At 39.3% G+C, this 18,179-nt stretch overlaps 1 protein-coding gene across 3 annotated transcripts in view; it reads left to right on the forward strand.

Annotated features, from left to right (window-relative positions):
- The first annotated feature begins 9,890 nt into the window (after nt 1–9,890).
- The window catches only part of ZNF518A (zinc finger protein 518A), a 36,909-nt gene continuing 28,620 nt past the window's right edge, over nt 9,891–18,179 (forward strand). For 2 of the 3 annotated variants that reach the window (XM_064514062.1, XM_026094165.2), the window contains exons 1-2: nt 15,040–15,173; nt 15,255–15,362. The gene's annotated coding sequence lies outside the window, so the exon portion shown is untranslated. Of the gene's footprint in view, nt 9,942–15,039; nt 15,174–15,254; nt 15,363–18,179 lie in introns of those variants that run through there. The other variant, XM_064514064.1, reaches the window with a different exon arrangement.

Genomic DNA, 18,179 nt, shown 5'->3' on the forward strand with positions numbered 1-18,179 from the left:
ACTCTGTAACTGGGGCTGTAAAAGCCTGTTCTTGTGAACGCACATGTCTTAACTTTGGGTAGTCCTATGGACTTCTGTGACCCTCCTCAACTGAGGAAGTGTACTGACATGTAGAAGTCCTTGTTTTCAAGGTGTAGTTCTTGGGCAGTTTCCACTTATGACAGATTTCCTTATGTAATGCTACATAACTGTTTGAAGGAGAAATGTTCATAATTTATGTGCATGCATATGTAACTGAGAAAACATGTAAGCTATTTAGATTAGCTATCTGAGATCTATAGGGTATTGACAAACCAGCATTTTGTGTTTCTAGTGGCTTTTAGTCTCCTTTCTCTACATTGCTTGATAGGTAAGAGCATGCTTAAGCTTATTTTGGTATTTGCGGATACACTGCTTTAAAATGAAATGATTTATTCTTCAAAATCTGGTAATACTAGATTTTGTGTTCCAAGAGTAAGTTAAATCCTGCAGACAGATCCCTAATTGGCACATAGTCAGTGACATCTTTATGGCCTTAAATGTGTTGCCTGCTTGAAGAAGAGGGAGCCAATAAACACCTACATGCTAAAAACCTGCTACCCCAAACAAGGATGTGACATTTCCATTCTTACATATTGAGAGAAATTACTATCATTAGTGCTGCTGTCTCCCCTTAGAGCTTTCTAAACACCAGGTGGATTAGTTTGTTGCTGAACTGTTAAGCAGGGGAAAAAAAGAGTAGATACTCTTTGGCTTTTTTCACAGAGGCACTTGTCTAACTTGTGTAGGAAATATCCTCCTAATAAAGCTATGTACTCTGAGAGAGATATTTATATGTTATAACTGGGAAAACAGTGATTCCATGATTGCTTGCCATGCTATGGAGATGATTCAGCTGTGGAATTACTATTTAAGATTCTTGAAAATCCCCTTTTTCTTCACCTTTTTTCAAATTGCTACACACACATTGCAACTTATTTTAAATGAGTTGTTTATCTTGTGAACAATTAACATGTGTGTCTGCTTTTCATGCAATCGAAAGGGTTGGAAAGATCCTCTAAGTCATCATCCTCCCAAAGTCAGGATTGTTCCTCGCATGCGTTTTTCTAATCTGTTCTTAAAGATACCCAGGAAAGGGAGATCATAATCTCTCCTTGAAGAGTCTGTGCCAGTGCTTCACTAGCATTATGTTGGACAGTTGTTAAAGTTTAGCCTTCAGGACAATTTAAGCTCACTTACTGTTCCATAAACCATGGACACTGAGAACTGGTAATTGAAGACTGTGTTGTCATGTCTCCCTTCAGTCATTACTTCTTTAGGCCCAGCCACGACAGATCATTTTACCTTTTCTTAAAGCTCATGTTTTTTAAACTTCTTGTTGTACTCTTCTAGACACTTGCTGGTTAGTTCATGTGTTTTCTAAATGTAGGACTTAAGCTGGTATGCAGTACTGCAGCAGAAGCCTACCAGTGCTGAATGGAGCAAAATAATTTTTTGGCATATTACTCATTTATGATTTGCTTATTATTTGTTCTAACCCACAGATCCATTTCTGAACTGCTGCCTAGTGACTTGTATCTATCAGGTACTTGCCCAACTAATTGTTTTGCCTAACAACTGCCTTTGCAATTGTCCATATGGAATTTCATCTTTTTTCTCAGTCTTTTTTACATTTAACATCATTTTTCCTTCTAATTGTATTTTGTACTGTACTTAGAGTCCTTCTCAGCTTTGTCATCTGTAAATTAATGAGGAATACTCTTTATTCCACCATCTAGGTAGTTAATTAGTGTTGAATAGAATCAAACCTAGACTCTGCAAAACTCTACTCTATGTAGACTTCCGTGACAAAGAACCATTCATAACCACCCTTGGGGGATGGTTATCCAGATAGTTTTGCACCTGCATGACTGTAATTTTATCTAGACTGCATTTCATTAACTTGCTTTTGGGAAGGTCACATAAGACAATTTCAAAAGACACACCTTGCCAGGTTTTATGATGATGGATCCATGAAGTCTGTTACCTTTCCATACAGGGGTTTAGACTAGTTTGATATTATATAGCCTCTATATAACCTCTACTGAGGTTGCTGTTCATGTAGTTGTTTTCCATGTGTTTACAAATAGTTTGGATTGTTATTTCTTCCAGAACTCTCCCAGAGACTACAGTCAGGTTAACAAATTTGTAACTGTTTCCCTTTTCCAGCTCATATGTGGGGCTTTTTTTTCCTTCCCTTTGCAAAAACAGTATTTAATCCTTTCTATTCTTCTCCTATCTTGCCTGTTTCCTAGAAATTTTGGAAGACAATCGCTTATATTGTTTGAGAGTTCTTCAGCCGTTGCTGGGAGAATCTAGGATGAAGTTTGTCAGGCCAAGCAGATTGAAAATACCTTTCTGTTCTTTCCCTGTTATAGGTTGAAATCTCATTCCTATGCTACTTAGGAATTTTTAGTGAAAGGTCATGCAAAACAGTCATAAAACTTTTTGACCCTCTCATTACTATCCATCAGTTGCTCTCTTTCTCTGAGTGGTGGTCTAATGCTGTCTTCCTCTTGCTGCTAATGTGTTTATAGAATTTACCCTCAGAAGCTCTGCTACATTGCAGATACCCGAGTCTGATCTTGTATGCATATAGTGAGGCTTTCCTTTATACTCCCCAGTGATTCAACTCTCTTTTCATCCCTCTTGTTGTCTGATGTTTGAAATCAGTGAAGAATTTGTGATTTAGCAAACTTTGCTAAAAAGCTAAAAGTTTGTTTTTACTACATTTCCTAGCTTTCCTCTGTATTGGGATACTTTCCATTTGTGGCTGTATTATCCCTTTATGGAAGGAATCTTTATAATGTTTTTCCCCTTACAAATAAGATCTTATCAATTCTTCAGATTTTTAGAGTCTAACCTCTTGAATTTAATTGACAGCATTTTGCTGTTTTCTGTCCTTTCTTTCCTGTGGACTGGCAATGTCAGCATTTCAGGGTCAGTCTTGCATAATAAGCTGTCGTCGTCTTCGCATTCTCAACTAGTTTTTCCTTATTGACTAGGATCAGTCTGGAAGAGCTCTCATTCTAATTGTTTTCCTTGTACTTAAAAAACAAAAAACAAAAACAAAAAAACCCTACTGCATTTTTGTTAGCATCTCTCTTCCGAAAGATACTTAGCTACTTAAGATCTCCTATGACTACTAGCTCATAAACTTCATGGGTTTTGGATAATGGCTTTAAAAAGCCTGAATGACTGCCTGTGTCAATCTCTAGTAGACCCCACCATGGTAACACCTCTCACCTGTAGACTTCAGCAAGTGTAACTCCTTCTGTTGTGGAATTCCAAGCAATCTTTCAAATCCTTGATAGAAAACAAACAAGCAAAACAACAACAACAAAAAAGTCTTTGTTTTTTTATCCCTGAATGAACTAAACTCTTAAAAATCCCCCTCGTGAGTCTCTGTTATGCTAATTAAATCATAATTCAGACTTCCAGTTGCTCTTGTTTATTTCCCATTCTTCATGTGTTAGTGTACAGATGGCCAGGGTATGCAGTCAGCTGAGCCATGAGCATATCGTTACATCTTTACTATTAACTCTCTCCTTCACTGCTAGATTTTAGACCCTTGTTCAGGTTGCTGCTTTTGTCATCTTTTCCTCTTTGATCCTGGTTCAAAGCCCTCCTTAGTAAGGTGGTATGTAATTAACTCAGAGGTGGTTTTTATGAGGTGGCTTCTGTTCTTTTCCAAGTATTCCTGGAGAATAATCCTATTGAAAAAGGCAGAGCCATTCTGTAAAACCATGCTGTTATCTCCAGGAAGCATGCAGCTCTGCTTGTGCCCTTAACCCTTGACTGGAAGAGTTGATGAGAACATTATTGGAGCCTCCAAAATTTGCTAGGGTAAGTAGACTCACTCATTTCTTTCAGAGTCCAGAGTTTGCAAGACTGCAGTTTAGGGGTTTAAATGAACGTGAATAATTTCACTGGAATGAAAATAGGTTAATACAACTTTGCGTGTCTTCTGCACTGTTCTAAAACTAATACTCAATGGAAAGTAATAATCAGTGGTGGTGGGGTTTTCTAACTGATGCAAAATTTATCTACTTCTGGTGGTCATGGCTGTGTACAGTGCTGTAAGTATTCCCACCTTGGCCCTGTGTGTAAGTCAGGACAGACCTGAAACAAGTTCAGTAAGTCCTTACAATAAAGAGAGGATATTAATAATTACTTTTAGTGGTAGTAGCTAGGCTTTCTTTAGCAAGAAACTGAAAGTGTGAAGTTTTCCATTTGTGCATAGTGTATGGAATCTGAGAGAATAGAAAACAAAACGAAAAGTTATGAAAAAGTGATGCGGTAAAGAGAGACCATTTGAAATACATATCCTCATTCTGTGAATGGCTGTGAATCATCTAAGCAAATACATCTGTCTCAAGGGGAAATGAGACTGGCCATGAGAGCTGTTGTCTCTGCTTTGAAAAGGCACCAGATAACAAGAAGCAGCATTATTCTTGGAATTTCCCAAGAAAATTTAAGATCTATATAACTATGAACTACATCCAAAACAGGGTAGAATGAAACCTGTGAAATTTGGACTAAAATGCTTGTAACATTTTTGTGGAATCTTCTAAAGAGGGTTCTGCTGAAGCCTAACAGAATTTATGGACCTGTAATTCACAGATTATAGTTTTAATACAATTCTAGACATGGTGGTTGAGCTGGCTTCTCTTTGTAGTTACTGGGAGGTTAGATCTGTATCTTAGGAATTGATGCATGTATTTGAGTTTGAGCTGCTTTTTTTCCCCCTTAATTTTTAGGCAGTTCTTGGCCCGTGGAAAACAAAATGTGGCTTTTAAAATATAAATGAAGAACTTGCATGTAATTGCCAAGCACAGCAAATACTCTGATTTTGAGAACCACGATCTTTCTGCATTAGTAACCTTTTCTTCCTCCTCTTATAGAAGGAGCCATTTCTGGTATTGTGTTTTTTGTATTAACGCTACATTAACCACAGAGTATAACTGGCTTTAAAGACTGACAGTTTTTACTTCTGTGCCTATTGTCATAAGATGCATCTTTGAAGTGTGGATTTTTCTTGACTGGCAGAATTACATGAATTTGTCATTAAGCTACATGAGCGGAGGTCAGAAGGTTTAAGAATTGAATTCGGGGATGAAATAGCACTGAAAGAAGTATTTAAATAGACTCGATCACTATATTTATTTGACTGGCTCTTACTTTTATTTTGAGGTTCCTTGGCGCTTCTCATCTGACAACAGAGATCGTAATTTATTTGCCTCAATTTATTTTGCCACTGGTAGGCACTGGGCTTCCAAGGACTGGAACTTTGGCATTCTTATGTAGAGTCTCAGTTTTGTAGAACTGAGCATCATATCAAAAAAAGCAAACAAACAACTGCCCCCCCCCCCAAACTTAGCCCTTGTGTTTCTTAGAGCTGAGAAAGTTAGCTCTGCTTTAGTTAGTGCATTTGTTGATCTTATTTTCAAGCAAAGGATCCACTTGTTGACATTCCTAGCAGTAATATTTCAAGGGCATTTAATTAAAAAGGGAATGAATCACTCTGAAGACAAGACTGCAATTGCTCACAGAGCTCTCTTGCAATATGGTAGTAGATGAACTGTAGTATGTCAGTTAAAAGAATCATAACATTTCAGAAGCATGAGTGAGAGCTGACTCCTACTGAAAGTACTCCAGGGTTGTATTTGTAAATGCCTGTATTGAATGTTAAAGGTACTCTGTGGGTAAGATTTTCAGAGTTGTGTAGGGATTTAGATTTCTGGAATAGCTACTAAAATGTGATTATTATGTTTGAACTAGCTGGTAAATCTCCTTTGGAGCTGTTGACTTCAGTAAATAATATGGCTATTAAGCGAGAAAGCATCTGAGAATTCTCTGGCCTGGATGATGCATGCTTTTCATGAAGCATTTTGATAAACAGTTTGGCTTTAAGTGTTTTCCAGTCCTCTGGGAAGCTATTATAAAAATGTGTGTCCGTGAATCTTTTATTTGGCGTTAGGATAAATGTGTATGTTTTTGATAATGTGTTGGAGGAAGGGAATGTTCATATAAATGGAAGAGTGATGATGGATATATTTTGTACTGAGGGGTTCTTCTTTTTTTAAGTCACACTCTCAGTTTAGGAAATAATTTTCTCAGTAACTAAAGTGACCTGAGGCGTTTTGCATCTAACGCACACGTGCTTCCTGCTTGGAACGCTTCAGCTGGCTCATTTGGCTGGAGCTGAGGAAGGGTTACTCGTCGTGCAGTTAGCTCTGGGATGGAGGGGCAGAGCAGTTAGTCATGTTATTCCTCGCAAACTTGTTTTGATTTTGGATATACCCAGAGAATTTAAAGGTGGATGAAGTGGCCTGTTCCTTTTCCTTTCAAAGCGAAGCACCAGGAAAATAGGTTTGATTTCCTCCACCCCCTGTAATATCCAGGGCTGCAAAGATAGGAGCCAGCCCAGGCAAGGAACGCCATAGTTTATGCTGAAAGAATCTGAGATTTTCATGTTTGGGACACATTTTACTGCCAGGTACATGGCCATGCATTGAAGGAACTGATTAACTACACTACATTTGATTAGTGTGTTGATGTACTTTTCCTCAAGCTTTATGGACAAGCAGACCTTCACTGCTTTGTAATACCCTCTTACACTATTCAGTGCGTAATTACCTAGTCACAGCACATCCAGTTTAGACAGGTTTTTAATAGACATGAGTCAGTACTCTGTATTTTCACTCACTGCACTGTGATTCATTACACTCACTGCATTACTAAAATGCAGGAATATACATCCATTTGGATATTGGTAAAAGCACTGTGATGTTTGGTGTAAAAAGCATGTTAAATGAACAGTCAGGTTGAAAGGAGGTCCGAATGGAAGGGTAAAATGAACCCAAACTGTTTGGTTTTACAGCACATGTTCAGGGTATACTGCTGTCTGAAACTGTGACCTCATTTTGTATTAAGGTTTCCCTTTACTGTTTGATGAGCATGTATCTAGCCTTATTCAAAACAAGAGAATTTCAAAGAAAAAGGTGCTGCCCAGAACAGGTGATTAACACCTCATGGGAGGAAGGGATTAGTGTAAGTGGGGGGGTTTTTTTGTGTCTAAACGAATTAACACTGACCATTTCTCTAACACAGTAAGGACATAGACAATATTTAAGACAAGTGCTTCTCTAAGAGGCAAAGGACAGTCTCCATCACTCTATGTAAAAGACGAGGAATTAGTGAGATGTTGTTCAGTCTGCACCCTGACAAACCTCAGACTCAGAGGAAAAGTGCTGTCAGAAGAGTCAGTGTGCATTTGTGACTGGGCTGTATTTAGTGGGTTTAAGCATTGCATTGCTGTGACTATGTGCACAATTTTTAATAAACTCATATATTTGTTTTCCTGTCCTGTTCATGGTTACTTTGAGGACAGTCTGTAAGAACCTCTCTTCTGTGCTGTTGGCAAAATGGACTCTCAGTCCTTTAGCGTTATGAGTGAGAAACACTGCATGTGAAAAAATTGTATAAATCTCAGTCTGAAATTAGAGATATTAATATAGTAAATAAACAGTATCTGTGAAACACTCAAACATTACAATAATAATTTAAACTTGCTCAAGATTATCTTTGGCAAGAAAACAAACTAGCACTTCATGTTTCTCCTCTCACTAATAGCCTTAGTCTCAAGAATGCCAGCTTGTGTTTTTTCTTGAAGTGGTCCAACAATTTCAAAACAGATGGCAAAAGTCAGTCTTTGTACTTGAGTCATTGCTTTCCGTAGTATGTGACTGTGATTAGAGTAGGCATTGCTTGTAAGAAATAATTTGATATTGCTGTTTTTGTTTTGCAAAAATTTGTTGCATTTTCTAAATTATTCTTTGCTTGAAACTGTTTGTAAAAGTCTGTCCTATTTGTCATTCCTGATCTGCAGTTTGTTTGCGATTTGCTGTGTCACTTAGCTATAAAATTCAAGTGGTGTTCTTTTTGATTCCTAGTTGAACTTTTGTAAATAACCAGCAGAATTGAATAGAGTTCAGATCCCCTTTAAAAAGTTTTAGGAACATAAATAGTCCCATTTGAAATTATCCTGTTGCATGGATCTTAAGCATGTTTACGTGCTTGTGACTGGCTTTTTGTGAGTACACGTGGTGCTGTGGTAGAGCAAGGATTCTGGACTGCAGAAAGTGAATGGAAATGTTGCTCAGTGATCCTAGGGTGGATACGAGGCTGCCGATGATTGACCAGGGAGGGAGGCACATGGTGGAATGGAGCTTGCAAAGAGCAGAAGCAGATGATGAATAAGAGTGATGAAGAATCAGTAAGTCCTCACAGACTCACGTTCAGAGCAATGCTTAAAGTCATGTTGGTGTCTGTAAATGCTGATAGGCTTGGATCGGGCTGCCATGGAAGAGTTCTGACAAAAGTTGGATATTCAGGCAATTTCAGATGTTCTGGGCTAGGTCAGCATGTTATATGGTAGATCACAGGGGCTGGATATGGTGAAAAATCACATCAGATTAGACTGGCTTTTTCAACAGCTAGATTTTACTGCATGACCACTGTGTTTATTAAATATTTTAGATAAGAATTTCCATGGTGATGATCTAGAAGTGAAATGAAGAAAAGACCTTATTTACTTAGATTTAAATTATTAATTTCACTGTGAAAATCAGAGGTATAAAACTATAGATACAGAGCCACTGATGCTGGAACCAATTTAGGTTGTGGTTTAATGGTATATTAAATTCAACTCTGGGACTCCTACAAGTGATTTAAAAATGTGTTGCTGCATGACCCAAGGCTTTGATCTGGCATAAAATTTCTCAGCTTTGTTTAAAACATTTTATTGGGTTATACTTGTAGTGGTTATATCAAGAATTGTCTGTTAGTGCTACAATTACTTTATACAAGAACAGGAATCACCTGTCCTCTGACAGCCAACATAAACTAGCTTTGAAATGTTATGCCAGCTTTAAGTTCTGTAGTATATACTCTTACTATTTTAATTACATCAAAATGTGTTCTGTATATTACCTGATATAGATCAAATTTATATTCCTGCTTGATGCAGCAGCATATAGATCTGGTATTGGTGACTGCAGAAGCCTGATGTTACATAGGAATACTGTTTACATATTGGTAAGAGCATTTGCATCCCCTGTGTTTGAGTTTCATTTCCTTGTTCTATAAAGAAGTTATCTGTGTTCCAAGTAACTGAGTGACAGTTATGCCATGCAATCCCTGGATGCAAATAATCCTGCAGATCTAACTCATCCAAATGCTTCCATTGAAATGAATAATGTAAGATGAGGTGGCAGGCTGTCTTAAAGAGTACACAAGCTGGAACAACTATTAACGTAGTTATTGGAAACAAAAAGACAACGGAGGCTTTGATTTTTACCATCGTTGGAAAAGAGAGCAAGCAGAAATTATTTAGGAGAAGATATAATGACATCCTTACTTGACTATGTTGAACTGTAATACAGATTAGCTGAATTCAGAGAAAAAACACAGGAAAAGTAATAAAAGAATCCACTGTTTTTTGCTTCTAAGTTCAGACTAGGTCATACAGAATATTATTTGAGGGCCTTTCTCTAGTGGTTCATAAGTACCTCCCAAAGCCAAAATATTCATTTTTGGCTGATTAACAGTCTGCACTTAGATGAGGGCAAGCAGTGGAATATTCTGAGGTTGCAGAACACAAAGTGAATTGACAGCACGCTGGAGTAGCTAGAACATCCCCCTCATGATAGGAGAAAAGTTGTTTCACTGTCCTGATCCCCTTTGACTGGGATCTTGTGTTTCTCCTCAGGCAACTTCAGCTGTGAAGTAAAATTTAATCATAGTAATGTATATTTCACTTCTTAAAGCATGCGTTAGCCAGAGAAGAGGAGAGAGCAAGCCAGCAACATATGAAAGCCAGAAAAATCTCCAGAATATGAAGTAGTCCATGGATCATAGAGGTAGGGAAAACTATGTGCAGTGCATGTATCTGTTTTCAGCTACTTTCAAATTTGGATTACTTGTAACTACATATAAGTGCATTGAGATTAATTTTATAGTGTTATGGAATAATCACTGTTTTATTTAACTGTATCATCAGGAGCAGCTAAATGAGCTGAAGGGCATTGCAAAAGAACACAGTGTTTGTCCTGCTTTTCTATTTTTAGCCTCTTTCCGAACTAGAGGAATAAATGTCAGAATTCCGAATCAGGATTTGTAGTGAACACCTAAATTACTTAACGAAGAGCCTGATAGAGAGAGAAAATGTCAAACTGGAAAATGCTGTGTAACATGTGGGTTATTTTCTGAGTCATTTAGAAAGAGTTCTCAGGAGTAAGATTCCATGGTAATTACTCATTTCTGTCAGGGCCCGCCCTGAAAGCACTGCCTAACTTAGACCTGCTGGGAAGCAGCCAGGTTGCTCAGTGGAATTAATAAAAAATTCAAAGGCTGTGTTAGCATAGCTTAAACCTGTCATAAGCATATCATCAAGGTTTAATTGAGGGCTCCCAATAATTCAGATTTTTAAATTTGATGCTAGGTACTGTAACAGGTCAGTTCTGTTCCCACTGAAGTCAGTTGGAGTTTCAATACTGAAAAATTGTCATTCCTAAATTGTCAGAATTTGTTGTTGAATAATTTATTACTTCCAGTGTCTCATGCACCAGAAACAGTTCTGGCGCTGTTGCTGTTCACAGCTGTGAGAACAGCTATAGTCCAAGTGCATAGCTCTGTCTCACAGAACCTATTTATCTGGGATATTAGTGATATAACTGAGGAAGAATCCCGTCAGAAGCTAAAGACTCAATGTTTACATATACATGGTATATAGAGGGTGTAGAGACTACATTCATTGCCTGAATGTTCACTGAACCTGCAAGCCCAACCTGAAGTAGTCATCGGAGCTATCTCTGGAAGCCTGAAAGATGCCTCTTGCCCCAGCGTGGTTTATGGCTTAGCACAGCTTTGGTACATTTTATATTCTTAATATGCTTCCAACCACACCCACACTGGCTGTTTTCAGGCTGTTTGAAATATGAAGCAAATGGATTTGGGAGAATGTCATGCTCCTGGCTGCTTTGAGGACCACTGTTTAGGAGGAGCATAGATTTGGCCTGCTGTGAGAGTTGTGATTTCTACTCATAGAACTCTTCCCAAGGATAACAGAGGCAGTGAGCTGAAACTTGCCATACTTGCCATTGGCATTTTCCTGAGAGAAGTAGTGTTTCTGTTTATATAGAGCTGTCGATTCTAGCACTGTCACTTGTCTCCTGATTCTACAGTTGTATCTAGTGATGTTGCTCTTTCAGTAGTATTCATAGAACACCCTGGTTTAAACAGAAGAGGGAAACAACTGTTTAAAAACAGACAAATCCCAAACAAACAGCCTCCCCAACCCAAACAATATTCCTGGCCCTCTTGATTTATCCCTAAAGGCTAATTTCTACTAATAGAGCCCATTCCAGCCATATATCCAGGATTCTGTTCTATCTCAAATTTAACCATTTTCACATATTTTAAATGAAGATATTGAATATCGTTAGCCCCAATATGAAACACAAGCCAGGTACCTTCTTCTGTTCACTGTGGGCAAAACTAGAAGGGGAGGTGGTTGCAGTGGAGAAGCCTGTCAGCTTTGCTGTAAATGCAAAGTATTTTGAAGTACTTGAAACAGAGTTACAATATCTTTAAAATTTTTTTTAAAAAAGAAAGTAATGAAACCTCTATTAAAAAAAATGAAAATAACAATTTTATTAAAAAAAATGAAAATAAGCGCATTTCCACATTGAACATGATTTCAACTCAGACTGTGTGGGAAAGCCTTAGATTTGGGGTCATTGTCATAAATGAATAATTGGTAAATTCCAGAATTTTATGGCCATTCTAGCTACAGAACCTCACTGACATTTGTGGAAGCTTTGAGCGTGCCGTTGTGATTAATCCTTTGAGCTAAAGAGCACTGGAGAACTTCCTATTTTTTATGAATTTATCTAGCAGATGCATTAGTTATCTGTCATCCTGATAGTCTTGCCTGTTTTGAAATTGTATTTTGTGGTTATCTTTTAAACTCTGGAAGCCAGGAATATCATACTTTACCAAAGATACTTTTTATGAGTTGTTAAGATTATTTTTGCAGTTTTGTTTGTCTGGGATTTTCTTCACAGCAAATTGAGGGAAGATGAGGCTACACGTTCATTGCTATTATTCTACTATCCAATACCAGCCAGCATACCTAGAGCAATTTTCATCTCCAGGCATTTTCAAAATATCTGTTTTGCTTGTTGACACATGATTATCTTCAATTTCTGGATAAATTAAACCAAGACAGAAAGTTGAGGCAACTGCCTAAGACCAGGGACAACTGGCATCAGGCTTCACATTTAGAAATTTCAACTTGGTGAGAATAGAGGGAATTTCCTTATTTTTTTTAAAGTGATATGTGACTCAGATACCCACTTCATTTAATGTTGCTGGCTCTTGGTCTCAGTATTTTGGCCTCTTCGCAGCTAATTGAATGGACTGGGTGAGGATCACTGCATCATGTCTAGACTAGCAGGAATCACTGAGCAAAAACCGCCAGCATATAAGCGGAGGTGCTGTGGGATGCTCTAGAGACTAATGTCCTGGTCTCATTAAAGGTTTCAATGGTCGCTGGTCAGGGAGACTCCTTTGGAGCTGGCTGAGCACTTTGCCAGACCTGAGGGTATGTGCTGCCAATGAAAGGGAAATAGCACAACTGAGACCTGAAGCAAACTCTGGATATAGATACTACTGCTTCTGGTGGATGGGGCTATTCTAACCAGGCAGAGCAAAGGGAGCCACCATACTAAACCAGGGAAAGATGGCAGGCTAGATACAGAGGCTTTTCTTAACACTTCAGCTGTGTATGCAAATATCTGATTTTGCTAACTAATGAATCATGTCTTGGCTTGGGAAGGCTGGTATCCCTGTAAACCTCTGTTGGCTCCAGAACACTTATCCTGGAAAGCCTGCTATGGTGCCCAGATTGATTAGGATCTAATGAAGGGCTGTGGAGAGAAACTAGTGCTGATGCCAAAGACTCAGGGTTGGAAAGATGCAGCCTATCACTAAGTATATGCATTCCCAGCTAGACTGCCACAAGATCGGGAAGCTTAGTGCGAAGCTCTGCTGCCAGGCTTGTGTCAGTTCTGGCTTCCAGGTTTGCGCATGTATGTTTTTCTCAGTACTCTTCATTGAGGATCAGAGTTCCCCAGAAATGCAATGGTAAAATACTTTGCAACTCCGGTGGGTACCTGCTCCATGTAAAGTTCACCGTTCATCCTGTAGCAGTAACTGACAAGCTGATGACTTAGAGCTCCACTGGCTGTGGGAGTCTGCCGAGCAGAAGGCATGCATGTTCGTGTGTGTGTGAGAAATTGGGTATGCATACTGTGAAATGCTGCCAATCAGCAGCAGAGCAATCAAACAAAGAGCTTTTGTTGCCATCGCATCTCTGAGGATCTTGTTGTGATCAATATGTAATCACCGTGAGAAAGAAGCAGAAGGTTCAGTGCTCCTAAAAATACATGTATTTTTTATTACTAACAGAGATGGATATCTTTGAGTGCGGTTAAATTTAAGCTGGATGATATAAAAAAACCCACAAACATTGACATTGTCAAGTTTTGCTTATTCAGATAACAGTACTTTTTAAAGTGTTTTCAGTTTTCTCTTCAGTGCCTGAAAATGAAAACATGAATGGTGGGGGAGGGAGGGAGAAATGTATGGAAAATGAAAAAGACTTATCAAATGCAAGCATTCTTAGTGTATTGAAAATTCTTCAGACTAGGGGTTTAAGGAGATGGGAATAAGAGTCAGCACTAAGTTCAGCACTAGAGTCTATCCTCAGTTAATAGGCACGTTAAGTTGGTACAAATCGATGCATATTATACCCTGATAATTTGCAGTAGATAAATCTCAACCTAAGACCTGCTTGGATGCATGCCCACGCCTCAGAACTCATCCTCCTATTTTAGTTTGCCAGTTCGTCAGGGGTGTCTAGGAACAAGTAGGTTTGGAAGCTGAATTGGTCTTTTACCTCTAGAGGGACCACCAGGATCAGAGATGAAGCCTGCCAGTAGTCTGGGAATGGGAGCTCAGCCCATTCCTTTCTCTTTAAATGCTCTGCCAGAAGAAGGAGGACTCCAGGGTTTACCAGATCAAGAATAATGACATAGTGAAGGGAGAGGAATTGCAGGGAGTGAAATTTTGACTAGAAGTACACTGACAGTATGCTGCCTGCAAATTCTGTGGAGCTGCAGTCAAGGGGCTGCACTCAGGACAGTCAGAAATCCCTCCCGACTGTGCTTTTCCACATCTCCTGTACTTGGGCCCTGTTTCTCTCCCCTGCTCTGAGAGGAAAGCGTAGGCAGGCCATTGAACTCCTCCTGCCTTAGGGTTATTACTGTTTATCATTTTGCTGCTGCAGTTCAAACTGCTCTGAACCACCGTCCTTCTCCAGTCTGACCTCTTCTACCCCAGCCAGAGCAGAGTGAGCCCTCATAAAATTGTGGATTATGTGGTGTTTGGACATTCCTGTATAATTTTTGTCTCTGTGCTAAACAGTTGATCTGTGAAATTTCCTCTGTGGTCAGTTAGAGCAGAAAACAGCATTTTCACTAAAAATGAGAAATCACTGACTGGCTTCTTGTTCAGCATAAATCAAGGTCAGTACAATCTCCTTGATTCCATATCTCCAAGCTCGTCTGAACTTGCTCTTCAGCACGACTGCACTCCTTCAAGCAAAGTTCTGCATAGTTTCCTTCTACTTGTAGCCAAATGTGTCTTCATTAGATTCATGATTTATTTACTTTTAATAAATACTCAGAGTGAAATGCTTTGGCTACATTTTCAGCTTTTTTGATCCTAAACATCCATAATGGGGAAGAAAAGCTTTAGGTATGCAAAGTGGGGATACATATAAAACATCCATATTAAAACACTGTGTAGCCAGTTAAAAGATTAAGTCGACTGAAATGAGCAATAAACAGAGTCCTTCCTTGTCAGCTCAGAGCTCCTGGTCATGGCTGGATGACCACGCAATGCAGATTTTTTTTTTAATTATGTTCTGTTCTGATTGTTGACATAACTGCATGCTACCTGAGATGACTTAGTGTTATAGTTACTGATATTTGGAGAGTTGAAATTTCTGTTTTCTCTACATATGGAAGGTGTGGGTTAGATATATTTATTCTTTAAGTTTATACTGAAATATATATCTGTGAGCTCTTATGTTAGTCTTTTCACCACAGCCTCTCTGCGGAAGACTGGAGAAGAGAGAGGGGATACTCTGGAAGAGTGAAGATGCCTTTTACAGTTCACACAGATGAACATGGCCATGTTACTTATGTGTTGGACTGGTAAGTTGATGATTTGTTAGCTTTGCAAAGTATCGCTTATCTGACTATGGGCAGGTCATTTAATCTCTCTGAACCTCTGTTTACCACTACTGCAATGAAAGTAGTAATGCTTAATTTCTGCCTTGTGTACTTAGACAGGCTTTCGGGGTACTAGTTGTCTGAGGATGGTTAAAACTTGAGCTAGTATTGTCCCGTGGGCACTGCTGGGCGCTCTGGCCAGCCCTGTTCTATGTGCTTTGGCTGTGCCTGAGGAGGAGAATGGAAAGACATGAGAGAGAGTGACTTTCTGGCATGTTTTTATTCCCATTTCCTCATTGGATGACTAAACTTGTGGAGCAACAGCCTAATGCAGCAAGAGGGCAGCTGCCTGCAGGGGACAGATTACGCCTTGGTGGTGACAAAATGGATGAGCAGAAACAAACCAACCACAAAACATGCAAGACCCACATTAAACTTAGGAGGCTCTCCGGGTGTTGTTGTGTGAATAACGAAGCCCAGCAAGTGCTCCAGGGTCTGCGGGTCTCTCCTGACAGTGAAGCTAATGTGCTTTCGCCAGCTCGGCTCTCATCACTATGAAAACTCTGTCTTGGGGATCTTTCAGGGGGAATGCCAGGAATTTCAGGGGAATAGGCTGTCTCCCTCACTCGGACACTCCTCAGCCCTTCTCCAGTGGCAGGAGGCAAAAAGCTGGAGAGGGGACAGTTACAGAGAGTAGGGGGATGGCTGAGATTACAGGAGAAGGTTGAGATCCTCACCACTTTGCCTGCTTTGAGTTTTCTGCTTGACCAATAAACTGAGGCCTGAGAGAGAGAATCATATCCAGACTGGCAGTACATATTCACAGTGGCAGTCCTTTTTGAGCAGAGAAATGAGCAAGCAGTTTACACGTTCCTATGGCCTTATTTTTTAGACTGCTACCAGTAGTTATTCAGTGTTCCTGAAAACTAAACTAGTGGTTCAGTCGTTCACTCTACAACCACCCAGGCTGAACAGCCATTTTGTCTCCCTATAGGTCTTAGATAAAAACAATGCAGTTTTGTCTCCTTTGCATTTTCTGCCTGTTGGAGCTCTTTTTGCAATAGTTGCCATGGTCATGAAACGCTTACTTTTCTTCAAGGCAGAGGCTGGAGGTTGAAAATCCAGCTCAGTGATTATTTGATGATGACAGTAGGAATTCCCACAATCCTTCAAGAACAAAAGGAATCTTTAACGTGGAAGTAGCAACCCACCAAAAATGAAAATATTACATTTAGATCTCTGTGTATTTATTGTAACTGACTGCAAGATTAGAAGTGTTTCACTGAAATGAAGACACAGAGAATGAAAGAAGTAGTTCTGCTTTAGAACTGTACAACAGCAGTTTTCTTGTAACAGTAAGCCAGTCTCAGTAGGGATTATTTAGTGCAATTCCCCATGTATCAGTAAACGGGAATAAAAAGGCCATGATGCTTAAGGAAAACATGTAGAAGGTGCATAGGTGATTAAAGAGCAGTTGAAGCTTTTTTTTTTTTTTTTTTTTTCTGGTAGTGAAAGCGGTATATATGAGGAAATACTAAGACCCTGGGAGGACAAGTGCAAAGCTTTTTTGTACTTCTGAAAATCTTTTGCAAGTATGTATTAAAGCACATTGAAAGTTCCATTTGTAGCTTGTTTTGTAGCTCACTTTTACTACTCTTCACAGTAGATTATTAATGTTTCCATATCTGTTTTCATCTGATTGGCTTTTATTTTCAGTAATGGCTGCTTCCAGGGCATAGTTACAATGAAAGATACACTTCCATGACAAAATCTTCTTTAAGTGTTGTAGTGGTTTCTGTTCATCTGCAAATCTGAGCCCCATGTCCATCTATAATTGGTCTGCTGCCAGTTTATCTCTCGCATCTCTGCTGGTATCAGAATCCATAAAGAGTAAAAGCTTCTCTGTGTCCCCTGCCAGTAAGGGGAGAGCCTTCTCTTTTCCACTCCTGCCTTGGCTCATTCAGACTGACAGCTGCCTTTGACAGGATCTGGGGAACACTCCTCTCTTCTGGCAACATGTTTTGCAGCACTAACAAAGAACAGGAGGTTTCACAAAAGAATCTCTCCTTTTTTGTCTGTCTCCAAAGCTGTTCATCTGGACTGTAGTATTGAATTGCATGAAATAAACCTTGCAAGGGGACGTAAAGAAAAAAGATTTTTCACTTGAAGGCTTTTGCATCATGGGACAGTCTGCCTTTGGCCCTCTGGGTATCTGTGCTGTACACATGGCGTAGAGAAATACCAAACTCCTGAAACTTTCTGGTTAGTGTAACTTAGCACCTTAGAACTTAGTTAGTAGCAAGTTTCAAAATGAACAGAACTTTTTTAGTTTTCCTTATTTTGTAGAAATTCTTTCATGCAATGTAGGCTCTTTACTGACCACCTTGCTGGTCTGTCTGGCTGTTTCAAACAGGGAGTGATGCAACTCAGCCTTTCTGTATGGCTGAGTGGTTTGCAGTTACTCTCCAGCGAAACATGCCATGAGGGTATGAGATTTATTTTCCAGGAAACCTCCAAAAATTGGTTAATTCCTTCTACGAATTATTTGGCTCTCATTTTTATTTTGGTCATAATTCCCAAGGGACTTTTTATTTTTGCAAGCATCTATGTTTCCCCTCCCACACCCCCACACTCATTTATAGTAACAGCTCAAGATTTTCTTGCTCGAAAACTGCATCATCCCTTCCCCACACTACCTCTTCATGTTCTAACAGTTAACTTGTAGTCAGGGTGTTGCAGGTTCTCTCTTTTAGGAGAAGACAGTGGTAATGAAGGCTGTTGGGTTTTTTGTTTTTGTTT

The sequence above is a fragment of the Dromaius novaehollandiae genome, chromosome 6 (genome assembly GCF_036370855.1).
Source record: "Dromaius novaehollandiae isolate bDroNov1 chromosome 6, bDroNov1.hap1, whole genome shotgun sequence".
NCBI lineage: Eukaryota > Metazoa > Chordata > Aves > Casuariiformes > Dromaiidae > Dromaius > Dromaius novaehollandiae.